Source organism: Hyperolius riggenbachi, chromosome 2 (assembly GCF_040937935.1).
Source record: "Hyperolius riggenbachi isolate aHypRig1 chromosome 2, aHypRig1.pri, whole genome shotgun sequence".
Classification (NCBI taxonomy): Eukaryota; Metazoa; Chordata; class Amphibia; order Anura; family Hyperoliidae; genus Hyperolius; species Hyperolius riggenbachi.
This window is the reverse complement of record NC_090647.1, coordinates 328,100,905-328,113,513: the sequence shown is the minus strand read 5'-3', so window position 1 is coordinate 328,113,513 and position 12,609 is coordinate 328,100,905. Positions and strand designations below refer to the sequence as shown.

General features: G+C 43.7%; 1 long non-coding RNA gene across 1 annotated transcript in view; it reads left to right on the top strand.

The window, feature by feature from the left end:
* The first annotated feature begins 1,832 nt into the window (after positions 1-1,832).
* LOC137544421 (uncharacterized) overlaps positions 1,833-12,609 on the top strand; it is a 37,341-nt gene continuing 26,564 nt past the window's right edge. Inside the window, exon 1 of the long non-coding RNA XR_011025859.1 lies at positions 1,833-1,863. This is a non-coding gene — a long non-coding RNA (uncharacterized lncRNA). The remainder of the gene's footprint in view (positions 1,864-12,609) is intronic.

The following is a 12,609-nucleotide window of genomic DNA, read 5'->3' as shown; positions in this document are numbered from 1 at the left end:
CTTTCCTAAAACCAGGACTACATAGACTCCCCCTGTCAACAATGCAAGCAACCCTACTTAAGCAGCAACAAGAAAGACACGCGAAAAACAATTTGAAATCCTGAAACAAAGATATAACAGACCCAGAGTTAATGACGCAAATCATAGAAAGGAACAACCTATATATCGCCAGATCATAAATAATGAAAACTGGAGAGACTCACATTTCAGACTGATGCATAGAGCGAAATACGCCTTTGATATCAAATACAAAAGTCCACCTACCAACTATATGCCATACTGCCCTAAGGCTGCTTACACACTAAGACGTTACAGGCGCACGTTAATGCAACCTGTAACGCTCCCCCAACGCACAGCAATGTAACACAAGTGGGCTGTTCACACTGCCCACGTTGCGTTACATGTAACGCTGCACGTTCTGCCGAAAGTGCAGCATACTATAGCGTTAGAGCGGCTTAAGCCGCGTTAGACTGCTTGCACATGCTCAGTCATGTTGGGGAGGAGCGGAGAGCGGCCAGGCACATGGCTAATTAATATTCACTGCACATTGTGACGTGCAGTGTTTACTTCCTGGTGCGGCCGCTCTGTGCGGCGATTGGCCGGCGGGACCACGTGATGCCGCATGCGTCCAAGAGTACGCATCACGGACGTCAAAGTGAGCTGCACAACGCGGCTCACTCTGACGTCCAAATCGAAGAGCACCTGGCCTTGCGTTAAGGGGCACGTTATGCGACCTTAACGTAGCACCCAACACAACGTCTTGGTGTGCAAGTAGCCTTATGTCAACTCCCAAAAGCAAACCTATACCATTGCATATGGGAATGCAACTCTATCAGATCTTTCTGGCTACAAGTCAAAGACTATATTAAACAAATATGCAACAAAGAGGTAGAGATCTCACCACAACTGTTTCTTTTCCATTATGAAAATCAACATTTAGGTGCAGAAGGAGAAGACGCTACTACTATTCAAAAAACTCCTTTATTGGGACACTTGATTTTAGCAACAAGCAAAAAGGTAATCTATAACAAATGTATTTATCCCAGCAAACCATCAGTTTGGGATACAGAAAAAGAACTGCTACAGCTACTTAATTTTGACAGACTAGAGTGACACTCTAACACAAAGAGAAAGCAGCTAAAACTTTTTTTTTTTTTTTTTTTTTTTTTGAAGAAAAAGTGAAATTCATAGAATACGCCTACTCGAAAAAGGACATTCAACTTATGGTCACTCCATTTAAAATATACTGAATGGTACGCAACAATGGACCTACTGGGTAAACTAAAGGGAACATAGATATGCTTCGACTCTTATTGAATCTGACTGAAGAACCATCTCTTTTGCTAGATAAAACATTTAAAATATTTGATACTGTAAATGACAAAAAACAGCATAGAAAGTTGGAACAGCAGACAAAAAGAGAGGGCGGAGGGTAGGGAAGGGGGTTGGGGATTTAAAGGGATAAAATAAAAAATCCTATACATCTACAATGTCAAGAATAATATAAATGTAAAAATTATGACTTGTATAAATGGGGTCCCGTAAAGGAGGTTTGAAACTCCTGATGACCCAATTTCAGATGTTGGCATTGTAAGTCAATTATACTGTATGTATTATAGTTTTCTTTAATACAATATTTTTGAAAAAGGGCCCTTAATGCAGAATGGACATGAAGTCTAATGGTCATAAAGGGATGGGTGAGATAAGCAACAAAACTTAGGCCTCTTTTCCATAGACTGTTTACAGGCAGTGAAATGCCTCTCAAACTCACAACTGCTTGCTGCTGCCTGGTAACCATTCACTTCTGCCTGGCAACGGCTTGCTGAGCACACAGTTCAACTGCCCATGGAAGAGAGGCCTTAGGTAAGCTATGACATTTAAAGAGGAGCTCCAGTGAAAAATGTAATTTACTATAATTATGTATAAATGATTTAGTCAGTGTTTGCCCATTGTAAAATATTTTAAAATCGGCGCTAGTCTACTTTAGGGGACCCACCGCAAATCCCCATAGAGAATTTGAGCTGTGCTGAAAACGGAAAGAATTTCCGCTTTCTGCTCGTTGAAAAACACCACAAGTCATATCTATGGAAAGCTGAGACTCTGCTCTAACGAATGATGCCACTTTCGGTGAGCAAAAGTTGAAACTGACCGCGTACGAGGCGCCGAACGGCCGCGATCGCGGCTCCGTCGGCCATCTTAGTTCTGTGCTGCTGATATCTTTCTCCCTCCTCATTGGAGGGATTGTTAGCTGGGGGCGTGGGAGAATTTTTTTTTTCTGAAGCCGGAGAATTGGCGAGTGGAGCCGTGACGTATGATAGTTCCCCGGGACCGGGCAAACCCCACAAGCGACAGAATCATCATCACCCGTGACCCTTCCCTGGGCCAGGACACCACGGGATCCAGGGTGCCAGGAGGGCACCCCTGCCAGCCAGCAACATGGTGTCGTGGATCATCTCAAAGGCCGTGGTGTAAGTTGTCCTCACTGATCACTACAGCTGCCAGCTGCTGGGGTGGTGAGGGTTAACCCCACCGGTGTTTACAAATAACAATACAGCTGTGTGTATGTGTGTAGATAGCCGACAGAGTACGGTGCCTCCTACGCGGTGAGCTTCAGCTTTTGCTCACCGACTGTGGCATCATTCGTTAGAGCAGAGTCTCAGCTTTCCATAGATATATGACTTGAAGGGTTTTCAACGAGCTGAAAGCGGAAATTCTTTCAGTTTTCAGCACAGCTCAAATTCTCTATGGGGATTTGCGGTGGGTCCCCTAAAGTAGACTAGCGCCTTAAAATCCCTGATTTATATTCTGACATTACATGGTGACATTTTTTTTACTGCTGGCAAGTGATATAGCTGCTGCTTGCTGTTTTGGCAGTTGGAAACAGCTGTAAATAGCTATTTCCCACAATGCAACAGGGTTCACAGACAGGAAACTGCCAAGAGTACGTACTCAGAATTTCTTTGTGGGAGGGGTTTCACCACAATATCAGCCATACAGGACCCCCTGATGGTCCGTTTGTGAAAAGGAATAGATTTCTCATGTAAAAGGGGGCATCAGCTACTGATTGGGATAAAGTTCAATTCTTGGTCGGAGTTTCTCTTTAAACAATGCTTAGCTGGCTTAGGGGCGTAAAGTGTGTAAAGAATATGGAATATCCCTGACAACACCACCAGGCTGAACTGTTGAAACTAGGCAGGATGGATTAAGGGTGTCATGCAGTTTCTGCCATTTTTTGAGTCTACCATCTGAATATTGCAGCCAAAAGTGGACTCATTAGACCAACCAGTATTTGTCCTATCTTGTATTATCCAGCTTTAGTTTTGATGAGCCTGCGCATACCGTAGCCTCAGAACCCTGCTGACAGGAGTTTCAAAATATGTAGGATTATGTAAATGTATGCAGCTTGAAAATAACCAAATTCCAACTGAGTAAGATTTTGACTAGTCCATTTTAAAGAGTTACATATAAAAATGTGCTTCATTATGCACCAACTCAGAATTATTTGCAGCTCATTGCCCATTCCTAGAAAGCAATGGCACCCAGTGTGGTCTCCTGCTGCTGTAGCCCATCTGCTTCAAGATTAGACATGTTGTGTGTTCAAAAATGGTATTCTGCATACCTGGATTGTGACAAGTGTTTATTTTTGAGCTACTGTTGCGCTTCTATTCACTCATTCTCCTCACGACAACAAGGCATTTTAGTCTGCACCACTGACACCGATGGTTGTGCGTGAAATTCTCAGTAAATCGTCAGTTTCTAAAATACTCAGACCAGTCCTTCTGGCACCAACAGCCATAACACGTTCAAAGTTGTTAAATCCCCTTTCTTCAGGATTCTAATATGCTGAACATTAAATTCTCTTCACAACCTGTAAATGGCTAAATGCATAGAGTTTCTGCCAGGTAATTGGCTGGTTAGCAATTTGTAAATGAACAGGGGTGAGGGCTGGAACACACTAGAGCGATTTTTTAAGCATTTAGGGAGCGCTTTAAAACGCTAGCGCTTTCCCTAAACACTCTGCCAATGTAAATAAATGTAACAAATTCCAAAGTAGCGATTGCGATTAGCAAAATCGCAATCACAGGACATGCAGTATTTTGGGAGCGTTTGCACTTAAATGTAGTGTATTGAAGCGCTTGCAAATCACTCTTGAATTGCTACACATAGCGATTTGAGTGCGATTGCAAGCTGTAATAAAATTCTGATACATTGAAAGGACCAATCAGAATTAAAACCGCTAATCGCTACACAATCGCTGGCAAAAAGCTTTCACTTTTAAAATAGCTCCCAAAAGCGCCGGAAAACACTCATGAAAGCGCTTACAAAACTCTGAATAAAAACGCTAGCGATTGCGTTTTGTAGTGGGTTCCAGGCTTAAGGCTAGTTTCACAATGGGACGTTATGGAGTGACATTAGGGAGGCATTGCAATGTTAAGTGTCTGACGTTCACAGTGCAACGTTAGCATTGCAGTGTAACATGTTGCGCTATGATAACGCACTGCTGCAAGGAGTTACTGTTAAACGCACATGTTAATAGGTACAGGAAAACAGAGAGAAAAAAAAAAAAAGGGGAAGCAAACGAGAGCCCAATGCAGTCTAGTATGTTTGGTTGATAGAGGATGGAAAATTGTAAGCTTATGAGAAACACTTACCTCCAAGGTAACCACCGTGTAGGCAGGTGTGGAACTTAACCTGGCCCCATTCAGGTTTAAAGAGAACCTGAGGTGGGGTTCTGACAATGCAATCCACATACAGAGGCTGGGTCTGCCTATACAGCCCAGCCTCTGTTGATATCCCAATCCCCCCTAAGCCCCCCCTGCGCTCTGCTATCCCCCATAAATCACAGTCACGCTGTCGACATGCCGCGTGTCGCAGCGGACTGCGTTTACCTCTATAGTGTCAGTCTGCTGCTCCCCCCGCCTCCTGCATAACTCTGGTCCCCGCCCACCTCCCTCCCCGCTGATTGGAGGGAAGGGATGCGGGCGGGGACCGGAGCTATGCAGGAGGCGGAGGGAGCAGCAGACTGACAGTACAGATGTAAACACAGCCCACACAGAACGGGTATGATTTATGGGGGAATAGCAGAGTGCAGGGGGATCTGGATAACAGAGGCTGGGCTGTATAGGCAGACCCAGCCTGTGTGTAGATAGCATTGTCAGAACCCCACCTCGGGTTCTCTTTAAGGCACTCTCCTTAGAAAAGAAAGTTAAGGCAAGAAGACCCTTCCACCTGACCCTGTCAGACAGAGGCACTTTGGCCTTTATCGACGGAAACAAATTTTCTCCTATTTGCCTGATGAAGCGGGCAATAGACCTGTGAAAACGCATTGCAAAATTTTTTGGGAGTAATGAAATAAACGATTATTCTTGTACTGACTCCAATCTGTCAAGTCTTCTGTGGGGAAGGTAAGTCCACAATTACCCCACACCCACATTTCATTGTTTGGAATTCACTTCATACTTTACTGGTGCCTCTGTTCTACAAACAGGTAGAGGGAAGCATCGTTCTCATCGTCTGTATGCAATGCGGCAATAATGTGCGGTATGACTTTTTGTTCTGTTGCGTTTTTTTTCCTGGTATACAAGAAACCCAGCCTTACTAGTAAAGTGGCCAGTGGAATGATGTAGGAATAGAACTGCAAGTTTCTTCATGCATGTACCCTTACATGCAGGTCTTGGCCTGCAGAATGGGCCAATGGATTAACAGGACTTCCAGTCCAGATGTTTCTCAAAGGAAATACAGATAGCAGCCCCCTTTTCTTCTTCACTACAGGTTTCAGGAGTGTTTTTTTTCCAAGAAGCAAGACCCTTTTTCCAGCAATATGAGTCAGTGCAGGCAGAACTGTGCATTTGTAATATAACCGCTGTGTCTGGCTTTAGTACAAATCTGTTTAATCTACGTTAAGAGCAGTAAAATGTGTAAGGGACCATGGACAGCTATTCTCCTGGTAGAATTACCCAAGACATGTAACCGAATGCTCCATTGTTTAACAATGCAAGTAGCCATAGGGACCAAACATCAAAACTGCTCTACTTCCACACATGAGATCAATGAACTGTACAGAGCATCATGCATTATTAGTGTGAGTGACAGATGGAAATGAGCAGTCAGAAAAGAATACAGTTGAAAACGGAAAACTTAAGTAAACAGATAATACACAAATCACTATGGAAACCTCAAAAATTTTATATCTGCTGATTAGGACCAATATCTGGCATCATCCAGATGATGTGACAAAGAATTACCCAGTATTGAATAATTTATAGCTTGTAGGCAAGATGCAGCTAGCATTGTGAAGCAGTAGAAAAAGGAACACATAACATACTGTCATATGATCCAAATGGTGTCAATGTGGAGGCAAAGCAACAGATATAAAAGGGGAATTACTAATGCAGCTGAGGTGGTGTTGGGTGTGTTTCTGTGCAAGCAGTGACATATGGCCCTTACATCCAATACTGTAAGACAATAGCTTTACGGTAGGTCACACTCTAGGCAGGTCTCGGAAGCTTGCAGGTTCTTTGTACTGGATGGAGATGGGTAATAAGATGCACATAATTCTGCCTTCCATGAAAAGGTCATTCTATCATATGCAGCTTGGAACTGGGCCAATCAAATACAGCAGGAAGTTAATTTGATTGACCCAATTCTAAGAATGTCCATACACAGTACATTTTTTTTGAACTATTCTATTTGGTTGAATAGTTTTTATAAAAAAAAAAAAAAAAAAAAAAAAAAAGATTTTCGATTTTCACTCTATTCAACCATTTTGGTAAACAAAAAACACAAAACGAAAAATCGACCATTTTAATTGTACTGTGTATGGGCACCATAAGCTTTATTTGCATCCCACTGACCATCTCTAGTAGGGTATTATAAAGCACGAGGAGTGACAGGATAGAGTACACGGCACAACCCTGTGATTCCACTAATCTGGTATATCTGATCATGTGTACTAAATGCCCAGAAGGCATTTACATGGGAGAAAAAAAAATAAAAAATATGTATCCCTTTTGAAGTGGCATGTAGGAAGTCTGACCAAGGCTGCACAGCCAAAAGCTTATGCTTATTCTTTTAAGTTAGCCAATAAATGGTATCATTCTGATTCAGAACTTCTTGCTTTCGCCAAAGATGAAGTTTTAGTGAAAAAAAACTTCTAACCCACGAACTGGGGTAAAACAACAACAACAAAAAAAAAAAACAAAAAAAAAAAACATTGAGGCTAGGTTCACAGTAGTCAGTTGCATAGCGTGCACGCTATAATGCTTTAGAATGACTGAACTGCAATGGAGACTTGACAGATTTACAGGGAATTACAAAAACACAATTACAACACTGAAGAAGTTAGGTGTTCGCTTAGCCTCACAGAAGAAACTGCTCAATTTCAGAGTTTTTAATAAATAGCACAACAGACATTGCTGGCCTATTTGGTTGCAATAGTGTCTGACTTAGACCAGGAACAAGCATGCGTTTAATCTTGTCAGATCTGACAATGTCAGAAACACCTGATGTGCTGCATGCTTGTTCAGGGTCTATGACTAAAAGTATTAGAGGCAGATGATCAGCAGGGTAGCCAGGCAACTGGTATTGCTTAAAAATGAGATATGGCAGCCTCCATATCCCTCTCACTACAGTTCTTTAAGTCACAGGTGTCAAAATCCATGCCAGTGTTTAGGATGGACTGAGAAAGAGGAATGTGTTCTACCTGATGGACCACACTTTACCTTATTCAGGCCCATCAATTAATTTGAGCTGTGTGTCACACACACGTGAGGACCTCGGCCCTCGAAGGATCGGTTTGACATCTCTGCTTTAAGCGCAAAGTGATATGCTTCACAGAATGGGCCACAACAGAGGAACGGACATGTTTAACGAATTCTTCTTTAAGCACAGAATCTGTTCAGACATGTTCTTTTGTGTCAGCTCTGGTGTGTCTGTTGCAGTAACGGAACACAACCCCCTGACCTGCACAATTTTTGTGGCTACCAGAAAAAAAACTCAGTGCCAGATTTATCAACCAATTACCGACTGTTTTTTCTTCTTAAACAGTTCTAACCAGCAGAGAAACAGTTCTGCATGATAAATAATGGTATCATCCTGATTCAAAACCTCTTGCATGATAAGAAACTTAAATCCTACGTAATAGCGGCAGTTTAGTGTGAATTTCTAGAGCTGCACTACAGGTAAGAAAAGTGCAAATCCATCCCTAAACTGTCGCAGATGAAGAAGTACTTAATACCAGTTCTACAGATAGTGCAGCAGTGCAAACTAGACATGATTTGCGAAGTGGTGGTGCTCCTCCCTGCTGAATTCCTCACTCAGGGCTGGTGCACACCAAGCGGCTTTTTGGGCGTTTTCAGATCCGCTTGCGGCTGCGGATCTGCTTGGTCAATGTATCTCAATGGGGTGGTGCACACCAGAGCGGCAGGCGTTTTGCAGAAACGAAAAATGCCTGGGTGAGGCATTTTTTGGATTGCGGATGCGTTTCTGCCTCAATGTTAAGTATAGGAAAAACGCAAACCGCTCTGAAAAACGGCACTTCAGAGCGGTTTGCCAGGCGGTTTTTGTTACAGTAGCTGTTCAGTAACAGCTTTACTGTAACAATACAGGAAATCTACTACACCAAAATCGCTAGACAAAACCGCAAAACACTAGCTGAAACGCTACAGAAAAAGAAGAAAAAGAGTTTCAAAATCTGCTAGCATTTTGCGGATCTGCTAGCGGGTTTTGGTGTGCACCAGCCCTCAGAGCCTGCTAGTATCAATACAGCAACAGCAATTTCCCTCACACACTGCACTGTCTGAGAGACCTTCCTAATTCCTATTTTACAACAGTTTTGGAAGGAATCTAGCAATTTCTTAAAGGACCACTATCGCAAAAAAAAAGTAGGCAGTTAAAATCTGATAGAACCAACAGGTTTTGGGCCAGTCCATCTACTCATGGGGGATTCTCAGGGTTTGCTTTGTTTTCAACAGAATTTCCTGAACAGCAGTTTAACTGCCAAAATAGTAAGATACCAGCCAGCCTCCCTAACCACTTGCACACCATATTGTCAGTTAGGGACCTTTTCCATTGCTAAAGTGATGCAAATGTGGCTACCTTGTCGCACTGCATCTCTTCCGCTGCTGTTTGCTATGGAGGGAACGGTGGGCGGATGTGGCTGTGCAAGAATCTGCAGCATGCTGCAGATTCTCAGATCGCTCCGCATAACCTGCACGCAATGGAAACTGTTCCGTTGCTGTGCAATGTTTTCAGGACACCCGCAGTGCGATGCTGGTATGTAGTTGCATCGCACTGCATGTAGTGGAAATCACTTTAACTGGCTTAAAGGACTTACGAGGCGAAACGCCGAAAAAAAGTTAATCACTTGCCTCATCTGTTAAGGCACGGAGGATGCCGTCCACGCCCTCCGTGCCGATCCGCCGGGTCCCCCCGCTTATTAGCCCCTCGGGCCGGCTGCCGACCCCACGGCCCGGGTCGGGCTCTCTCGCCTCTCCCAAGATGGCCGCATCCTTTGCCCGCGGCTGCGCAGTCCGCATAGCCGCAAGTGCGGCTGCGCAGTTCTAGGGCCAACCCCTCCGATCCACGCTACGTGGATCGGAGGGGTTGGCCCTAGAGCTGCGCAGCCGCACTCGCGGCTATGCGGACTGCGCAGCCGCGGGCAAAGGATGCGGCCATCTTGGGAGAGGCGAGAGAGCCCGACCCGGGCCGTGGGGTGGCCAGCCGGCCCGGGGGGCTAATAAGCGGGGGGACCCGGCGGATCGGCACGGAGAGCGCGGACGGCGTCCTCCGTGCCTTAACAGATGAGGCAAGTGATTAACTTTTTTTCGGCGTTTCGCCTCGTAAGTCCTTTAAAAGGACATCCGAGGTGAAAAACAAATATATCTATCCTCATTCTCTTAAAAATGATTTTTATTTTAAGATATCCCACAGTTTTATTTTATAATTAAATCTAGTTTTTACTGTTTCATTCTCTCTGCTCAATGACATTCATTGAAACATGTCAGAGCTATGAATTTTTGACCCTTTTTATCTCTTGCCTATTCTCAGAAGGAAAGTGTTTTATGGCTACAATTACTTATTAGTGAGGATTATGCTATAGCCTGACCTATTCCTGACTCAGGCAGAAGCTGTCACTTACATACCTGATGTTTAACTTTCTCAAGCAGAGAAAAAAAAAATAAAAAATAAAATTCTTGCTTCCTCCAGCCCCTGGCAGCCGATATGTCTCGCCGCAGCACTGGTGTCCCTTGCCAGGTCAGGAGCGCTCTGCACAGAACACTAGGCCATGTGAGCGACGTGGCCGCGTGCTTGCGCAGAGGATGCCGACCTGGCGAGATCGGCATCTGCAACAAAGGGGACCATGGGACACCGGAGCTGTGGCTAGGGACAGATCGTCTGCCAGGTGCTGGAGGAAGCCCCAGGTAAGTAGCCCCCCCCTCGGACCTGTGATTGAGCAGGAAAAGCAGAAGCCTTTTAGAAGGAATATCATGGAAATATCAGCAATAGCGGAACAGGATTCCTCAGGGAAGGTCTTGGGAGCTGAAGAAGAAGAGGAGGCAGCTGCAAAACAAGCAGCAGAAGGCAAAGCCTATGGCTATGGCAAACGCTAGTAACTACCCAGTTGTATTAAGCCGCTAAGGCACTACCTGATAAAAAAAAATCAAAAAAAAAAAAAAAAAAAAAAAAATCGTAAAAACAAACCATGGAGGTAATTATACATAATTGTACACACAGATGCATTTCTTTGCATAACCTGGGTTTTTAAATACAATACCCTTTTGATGTTCATATGACGGCCACCTTTACCTTAACTGGAAAGATTTAGTCCGCCCTCACTACCCATGCTGCTGTCACACTGTTTTCTAATGACTTGTGGCATCATCTCTTCTGATACTATCAGCATGAACTGTGTTAACGAAGCCAGCAAGCCTTGTAAGGAAAGCCTTAAAGAGCAGCACCTAGGTTGGGAAGATCTGTCGCTAAACATGCAAGATGTCAAGCCCTTTATACTAATTGCTTAAGGCCCAGTGCACACCAAAACCGCTAGCAGATCCGCAATATGCTAGCGGTTTTGGGAGCTGATTTCAGAGCGATTCTAGGTATGTTTAGAGAGGTTTTCTAAACATACCTAGCGGTTTTGCGTGCGTTTCTGTGTAGCAGATTACACATATTGTTACAGTAAAAGCTGTTACTGAACAGCTACTGTAACAAAAATGCCTGGCAAACCGCTCTGAACTAGCGTTTTTCAGAGCGGTTTGCGTTTTTCCTATACTTTACATGGACGAAACGCTTCCGAAAACCGCAAACGCGCAGCAGGAGGCGCGTTTGCGGCTTGGCAAAAACCGCCGGTGTGCACCATCCCATTGCAATACATTAGACAAGCGTTTTTAGAGGCGGATGCGGCCGGCGGATCGCTCCAAAAACCGCTCGGTGTGCACTGGGCCTAACTCAGTGTTTGAAGATTTGGATGTATTAAAACTGTAAAACATGAGTGAATGACTTTACTGTGCAAGGTATCTAACCCTGTGTACACAGCGAACAATCACAGCAAATGGAATGATGATCAACATTTATAAACAATTTCTAGAATACCTTGTGGTTTTTTTTAGGTGGCGCTTTAATTATTACAGAGATTTTGGTTTATGCTGAACTCCTTTGTTTGACTTTTTGCTTTAAAAATGGCATTGTGCTTGAAGTGAGACCAAGCATAAACTCCATTTGTTTAGTCAGGCCTTGTTCACATAGGTATTTTTTTGTAAAAATGTAATCGTGGGCGATTTCCAAATCCCTGGAAACGCGTGTGCAGTGATTCTCTATGAGAGAGTTCATATCTGAGCAGTTCGCTAGCGATCTGCTTAGAAAAACTGGTGCTTGGGCCATTTTTGAGACAATTTGCCTCAAAGGAAGCTATAGGAAAAAAAAAAAAAAAAAAAAAAGGCTCATAAAACCGCTTTGGCATGCGATTGCGTGAGCTTAAAAAAATTGTATTTATTGTTTTTGGATCAAAAGACTGAAGCGCTCTGCAAAAGCCCTTAAAAAAAAAAAAAAAAGCCCACAAAAATAAGTGAACATGCACAAAATCACCAGAAAACGCTTTTAAAAAAAAATGCTGAGGAAAAAAAAAAAAAAAAAAAAAAAAAGGCTGAACGCAATGTGAACAACACCTCAGGGCCCATTCACACTGGGAAACTTTTTGTGCGAATTCCAAGTTGCTTTGAAAAGCGCTAGTGTAATTTATAATATATGACAGTGAACTCACTACAGCCAGCGATTCATGGAAATCAGAAACACGGTGCATTTGACCCCAGTTCAAATGTTAAAATATAGCCGTCGCTCAAAAATCAACAACTCTGCAAAATGCTATTGATATTGCAATACCTAATGTGAACGGGGCCTAAGGGTACTTTCACACTGCATCAGTTGTGGTGCAACTAACAATATAACCGCATTGTAACAGTACAGCAGAATCCCAGTTATTTGTGACGCCACCAACACACAAATGGGGGAGCTATGGAGGCGTGCCTTTCTCCCTCATTGCCAGGGCTGTGGAGTTGGAGCAGTTTTGGGTACCTGGAGTCGGAGTCGATGGTTTCATAAACTGAGGAGTCG